This window comes from Lepisma saccharinum, chromosome 6 (assembly GCF_977018435.1).
Source record: "Lepisma saccharinum chromosome 6, izLepSacc3.1, whole genome shotgun sequence".
In the NCBI taxonomy this organism is placed as follows: Eukaryota; Metazoa; Arthropoda; class Insecta; order Zygentoma; family Lepismatidae; genus Lepisma; species Lepisma saccharinum.
The window spans coordinates 31,213,195-31,220,366 of NC_139234.1; the positions used below are offsets into that span (position 1 = coordinate 31,213,195).

At 38.5% G+C, this 7,172-nt stretch overlaps 1 protein-coding gene and 1 long non-coding RNA gene across 2 annotated transcripts in view; one reads left to right on the plus strand and one right to left on the minus strand.

The window, feature by feature from the left end:
* LOC145988669 (uncharacterized) overlaps nt 1–7,172 on the plus strand; it is a 91,009-nt gene that overhangs the window by 78,341 nt on the left and 5,496 nt on the right. The gene's annotated exons all lie outside the window — the stretch shown is intronic.
* The window catches only part of LOC145988940 (uncharacterized), a 135,299-nt gene that overhangs the window by 47,884 nt on the left and 80,243 nt on the right, over nt 1–7,172 (minus strand). The gene's annotated exons all lie outside the window — the stretch shown is intronic.

Sequence of the window (7,172 nt, forward strand, 5' to 3'; positions counted from 1 at the left end):
AAATTGCGAAGATGGGAATGGCGATGATATGAAATTGATGAATAGACACTTACAAACATCCTTGCCCAGGCCGGGATTCGAACTCAGGGCTACTGGCGTCGTAGCGCGATGTGCTAACCACTCCGCCACGGGGTCCGGCTTCAACCTCATTGCCACGATCAGCCAATGTGATGAAAGAAAGGAGAATTGGGTTAATTTAGTTAGCAATATTTTTCATGGTCATTGTACCACTTGACAAGAAAAGCCGCTAAGTTTTGTAGGAAACTTTCAGACCGAAGGGAAGTTTCATACCAACGTGACAAGCGATATGGGTTCCTTCGGTATTTGTTGCGCATGTGCGACCGATACGACAAGATGCACGCTATAGATAAAACTACCCAGTCCGAGCGACACGCAAGCGACAAGCGTCACTTTGGTACGAAAGGTTGCCGACACATGTCGCTTCGGTCTGAAAGCTCCCTGTGAGCTTTTCATTTGCCCTGATTCCTGCGTAAGAGTTTTTTTTTCTCCTGTGTGTCCAGAATTGACTATGTCATCTGGAACCTCAACGAGGCGAACGTGAGGGGGCTGTGGCGTCGCCATTGAGTGGGCAAGGGTGGGCTCTAGTGCACCAGCCAGTCCACCCTAATACCATATCTGTGAATTTTCAGAGAGTAGAACATAATATGTGGCATAAGGAGTGAGAATGAGATAGAGAGAATTATATATTAGAAATAAAATGAAAGAGATGAACAGAGGAAGAGATGAGGAAAAGGGAGAAGGAGAATGAAAGTAATAAAGAAACAGAGAGAGAGAGAGAGATATAGAATGAATGGGAAAAGGAGACATGGAAGATGAAGAAAGAGGGAAAAATGAAAGTGAAATAATGGGAAGAGAGATACGATGGATGACAAACAGAAAGTTAGAAAGAGAGAGAAAGAAGGAATGAAAGAAATAGAAAAACAGAGAGAGAGAAAGAGAAATACAGAAGAACATAATATTGAATCAAAGGAAAGACAAAGAGATAGATAGAACGTTTAGAAGAAAGAAGTGATAGAGAGAGAGAAAGAGAGAAGGCAGGGAACCCATCCGGAGAACATTATCTGGTGACGTCACTGTACTGGACAGATATCACCAAATGTAGAGATAAAAGCTGAATGAAGGGGTTCTCTATACTTATCTACTGTCTTTCTTCTCGGTTTTCTGTATGACTCGCTTCCCTTCATTTTCTATCATTGCCTTTCTTTTTTCTCTTTCTTTATGGCTCACATCTCTCTTTTCCTCTCTTCTCTATCTCATGTACAGCTATTCACTTCCGCCTTGTATTCGCTTCCTTCTGGGCACAGGCCGAATCAATGAACGGGCATTGTTATGCAACAAAAGACAAACATACCAGCACAATAATCGCATCCTTCCACTTTGTCATTTGTGAAACAATCACATTTCTTCTCAATATTTTGTCTTCGATAGGGGTACCGGGTTCGAATCCCAGCCTGAGCATGGGTGTTCTTTCATTAATTTCGTCATATCATTATTCATCCTTATCTTCGCGCAAAGTGGCAAAATATGAAGTAAAATTAAGCAAATCAAATCAGTAACCATGTTCAGTCTCAAACAGCCTGACAATATCAGCCACGACAGGTTCCAACATCTCAAAAGAAATAGTGCCGATTTTCACATACATGTTTTTCAGCTCCTCAATGATCTGTGGCAGACATACAAAAACCTTGCTTATCAGGTCCTCCACACAGGAAACAATTAAATCAGGTGTCTCTACAGCAACCAGACAGGCAAGCAACTAGGGGCTGGGCTCGAGGGATTGAAGCTTCACCCGCCGAAATCCTACAAATATTTTGTTGGAAATTGTATGTAGTGGTAATTCAGCTTATTCTCTCTCTATCCCCTTCTCTATTTTATTAAACAGAAGATCTTTCAATGAGGGTACATTCCCAGATTCAATGAAAATTGCTAACGTGGTGCCATGATATAAATCTGGAGACAACTGTGCTGTTTCTTCTTATAGACCCATTTTTTCTTCTATCGCCACTTTCCATCGCACGTGAAAAGATAATAAAGGACCGACTCTTCAAATTTACCTCTCAATATTTAAATACAGCACAGCACGGCGACTTCTTACCAGGCAGCTCCTGCTTAACTAACTTGAGCATTTTACTATCTGACGCTATCCACTCCGTATCTGAAAACTCCCAATTGTAGCTATGTAATATATCTAGATTTTTCGAAAGCGTTTGATTCCATAGACCACAATTGCCTGCTACATAAATTATCTCATCGATTCAACATTCATGGAAAATTTATCTCTCTAATCAAACACTATCTCCAAACTAGACAACAAAAAGTTGTTCTTTCCGGAATCTCCTCTTCCTATCAAGCTGTATCTTCTGGTGTACCCCAAGGCAGTGTTCTTTGACCTCTTCTCTTCATCCTGTACCTTGATGACCTTCCAGAATATCTTTCCAACTCATCTAAAAACCTTCTCTTGCTCGCTGACGATTGCAAAATATATAGCAAAAACTCAAATTTCAGTGACATGGCACTGCAAAAGAATTTGGATTCTCTAATAAAGTGGTGTGAATTATGGAACTTAAAACTGTATCCTCAAAAATGTACCATGATGACCTTCTCCTTAAAGAAAAACACATTAAATACTAAATATTTCATAAAAAATCATTGTGTTCAAAGAGTTGCCGCACAGAAGGACCTGGGCGTTATATTTGACGAGAAACTCTCCTTTTCTGACCACATCTCTGCAGTCGCTAAGGGTTCCGTGCTATGCTGGGTCTACTCTACCGTTTCACCGAAATAAACAACCTGACTGCTCTCAGTACTTTTTTGATTCACCAAAAATTGAATGGGTCTATGACATGCCCCTCAAATTTAGATAGACTTAATTCCGTCCTAAATTTCTTCCTGGCCATTGTGCGTCACTGAATTCCATCCACAAAACACTTGAAAAAGCTCGATCTTCTGAAGATGTTAAATATCCAAACTTCTCACGAGAGACATAGACTGGCTGATCACATACGCGTATTCCTGCATAAAATAGTGAATAGGAACATCAGAAGTGACCGCCTTCTTCAGGAAATTCCCCTTCGAGTTCCTCCTCGCTTCAACAAGAAGCACTCAACTTTTCGCTTTTCAGAAGCCAAGATTGTGCCTCATCCAGCGTTCCCTGTTCCATAGACTGCCCAGCCAATATTATAATCTGACAAGCCAAATGGACATATTTGACAATCTGGCACATTTTAGAAGACTGTTGACTAGAAGTACAGTGAGTCACATAATTATTCGGACACACACTAAATTTTTAACGCTTAAGAGCGGGAAGGGAGTGAAATCTGTGTACAGCGTTGAAGTTGATTTTCGTTTAAAAAATGTCATGTTTAGCACAAAATTGTACGATAAAATGTTAAAAAACAAACATCAGCAACAATATAACGAAGGATGAATCCCTACCGTTGCAAAAATAGTGCCACAAAATTATTCGGACACATAGTAAATGTTAACGTAAGTTTGCGATACAGTGACAATTTCGATTTACGGATTGATTGATACTCTGTTCATATATATTAACTCTGGTTTCCTGTAGGTTTCTATAGCAATTACGATCGCGTTTTGTTTAACAAAGTTGTGATATAAGAACATTTTCTATGTAGAAATGGAGCGAAGAGGAAAGGAAAGTTCATTTGAACAACGTCAGTTCGTGATATGGCACCACGCTAAGGGTAAAGCTTACCGTGCAATTGCCTCAATGTTGAAAATGAAAAAAAGTACAGTTGCAGATATTATTAAGCGATTTAAAGATGAAGACAGGATCGAGTCCCACGGTCATACAGGGAGACCAAGAATTTTTTCCCCCAGAGAAGAGACAGTAATCGTGAGGAAAATTTAAAAAAAAAAGCAAAGGTGAGTGCTCCAATAATGTGTGCTGAGGTAGCTGAGGAGTGGAAAGCATAGTCATCCTGAAACTATACGAAGAGTGCTCAGAAGGGCAAACTATCATGGCCGTGTAGCCAGGAGAAAGCCATTTGTAAGTAAGCCAAACAGGACAAAAAGACTGGTGTTCGTAAAGGAACACTTAGGAAAGGATCAGACATGATGGAATCGGGTAATTTTCACTGACGAGAGTAAATTCAATATTTGTGAGTCAGATGGGAGGGTAACAGTGTGGCGTAAACCAAATGAAGAGCTCCGAGGGAAAAATTTGCAAGCAACAGTGAAGCACGGGGGTGGTCACGTAATGGTTTGGGGCTGAATGTCGGCCCAAGGCGTTGATAAATTGGCTTTCATCGAACAGACAATGGACAGGTACCGTTACCTTCACATTCTGAAGTCAAATCTAAAGACTAGTGCTGAAATGATGGCCATTCTTTGTAACTTTATGTTTTATCAAAATAATGATCCGAAGCACACTTCCCGCGTAGTACAAGAATGGTTGTTGTACAACTGCCCAAAAGTGCTCCATCCTCCACCGCAGTCTCCAGACTTGAACGTCATTGAGCACCTCTGGTGTAAGTTGGAAAAAGAAGTGAGGAAAACACCTATAACCTCGAAGGCAGGCCTCAAGGAGAGACTTCAACATGAATGGGCCAATATATCGTCAGTGTACACCAGAAAATTGGTAGAAAGTATGCCAAATCCTTTATCCGAGGTGTTAAAAATGAAAGGGATGCCTACCAGATACTGACATTTCTGTTCGTTGCTTTTCAAGCGTGTTTTCCTGTTTCTCCTTCCATGTGTCCGAATAATTTTGTTTAACCCACAAAAAATGTTTGTTTTGTTTAATGAAAATATTTTACTAATATATTATATTAAATATAATTGAAGATAATTAACAGTGTGCTCATATTGTGTTTTATTTGTTAAATAAATATCAAACATTTATCATCGTATTATATCACGACTACGTCAGTAAATATTCAGAAATCTTATCTGTCCGAATAATTATGTGACTCACCGTATGTGAATCTCTTAACCAAATGTAAGTTTAGTTCATGTTATTCTTTTTCTTATTTTATACTATTATTTTTGTTGTTATTTTCTGTTGTTATTACGTTCCAATGTAAAATGGCTAACACTGTATTTGGAATCTCTTGTAAGATACTGAGAAAGTCATCTACCTCCATCTTTTTCGCCTCTAGATGGAGGAACAAGATATGGGATGAGTCCCTTCCAGAAATAAAAATATGCCTATGGGTCTGCACACAAGCACCAGGATTATAAAACAACATCAACTGGATGTTGCAATCAATTCCATCAAATTTACAACTTACGAAAATGACTTACTTATGCTTAACAAATACGTAAGTGCTGCCAACGCAGCGATGGAAAATTTCCCGCAGCAAACAAGAATGACCTTTTTATTGAAGCACCCTTCATGTCTTGAAACACGAGTATTTCATTTCAACACGTAAGTTTGTCGTTTTTCGTTCCCAATTGATTATAACCAGATACGCTATAGAAAATTATAGTTTGGCTCTTGAAGTGTACTTTTCTGTACGTAAAACTCTTAAGGGGGAATATTCCGTTGCTTATCAGATAGCAAGAGGTTATGAAAGTTCATATCCGGGACAATTTTTAACTCAAGTGGCATTTATCTTGTTTGAGATTGTTTTCCATAGAAAACCTACATAACAACAGTGTAATCGGATAAACAAGAGAAATGATTTGTCAAAATTGTGGTCGCTTATCAATAACTTCTTTTCCGGTTAATCAACACATTTCTTGTCTATCTGCTTACAGACATATTTTCCTAGATTTGAAACGTAATTCAGCATTGAATTTGAAACATATCCTCACTCTTTCGTTGTAGAAGAACAATCTTTAGATATGGTTATTTCCGATATGTCATACTGTAGTTTTACAAAAGCAAAGACCAAACATGGAAAATCCTGGTTTCGATTCCCAGCCTTGACATACATCCTCCCCTTTCGTGTTATTTCATTAATACAATTTTCCCTCATTGTCATAGTAACCTAAAATGGTGAAAAAAGTTACTTAAAAAGGACAAAATATAAACACAAATCGTTATTTACTTCGAATCAATGCTCAACATCGAAATTTCTAGGTGTGTATGTGTGTTGATCTAGATTTGGATGGTTCAATGATTGGCTGATTTGAAGTGACGTTGACACACGTTTTCTGAAAAGGCATGTTTGTATAGTTCAATATGGGAACAACCAGGGTAGTATTTGAAGGAGGGGGTAAGGTGGAATTCACTCTCTGGTTTCTGCATCCCCATTTGGTTGCTAATTTTTGGCACTTACATTTAATATCCTCATGATTTAAGAGTGGTTGCTGTAATCGGAACTGAATCGAGAATTACATTTTTAAAATAAACTTTAAGTTTATTAATGCAAAATGCATTAACATTTTTCCAGGCCATCATAGATACAATTTTTTTTTAACTATGCATTGTAAAATTTGTCCCCACCTTTGTCAGGAAAATTTTCGAAGACAGATGAGGACATACTACTTACACAGATTTTCCTAACTGGAACAATGTCACCCTCTTCCGCCCCCCTCCCCCCACTCCAGCGGATTTTAAGTTCACAGTGTATAATTTTATATTTTTTAATGTAAATTAAATAATATGGATTTATGTTTAAATATGTCCGGTTAATGTCATGTCAGATGGCACGGTTAAACAAGAGGACAGTGTGGAAGTGTTTTTTTGTTTTTTTTTTGTAATATCGTTAACGCGTGGTTGTTTGTTTATTTCTTTAACAACTAGAATTGGATACCATTTTATTGACACTGTGACTTACAATGTAGTTATGAACTTGAAACTCAAAGAATTTGGCGGTGCCTCATTCTTTTCAGAGGAACCTGTTTGAGGGGGCATCAGCGTGGGACCTATTAGGCTTGTATTTAGCTTTAGTATGTTATCTTGAGGGAATATCTGGGGAATACAGACTATTGCTTCAAATATATTGAATATTATGTTAAGAGGGAAAATAAATAATTTTATCCACAAATATACCAAAAGAGCTCCTGCGTAAAAATACTTAGCATTCTCGATTGATTGATTTATTGTTGTAAGTCCACTTTATGCACAGAAAGGCTAATCGGGACTGGATCTACAGTTTAAAGTGGGATCCGATTCCGAACCACTATGTGCCTCCACCGGGTATCGAACCCGGGACCCCTTGATTGCAAGGCGACGAAGCTAC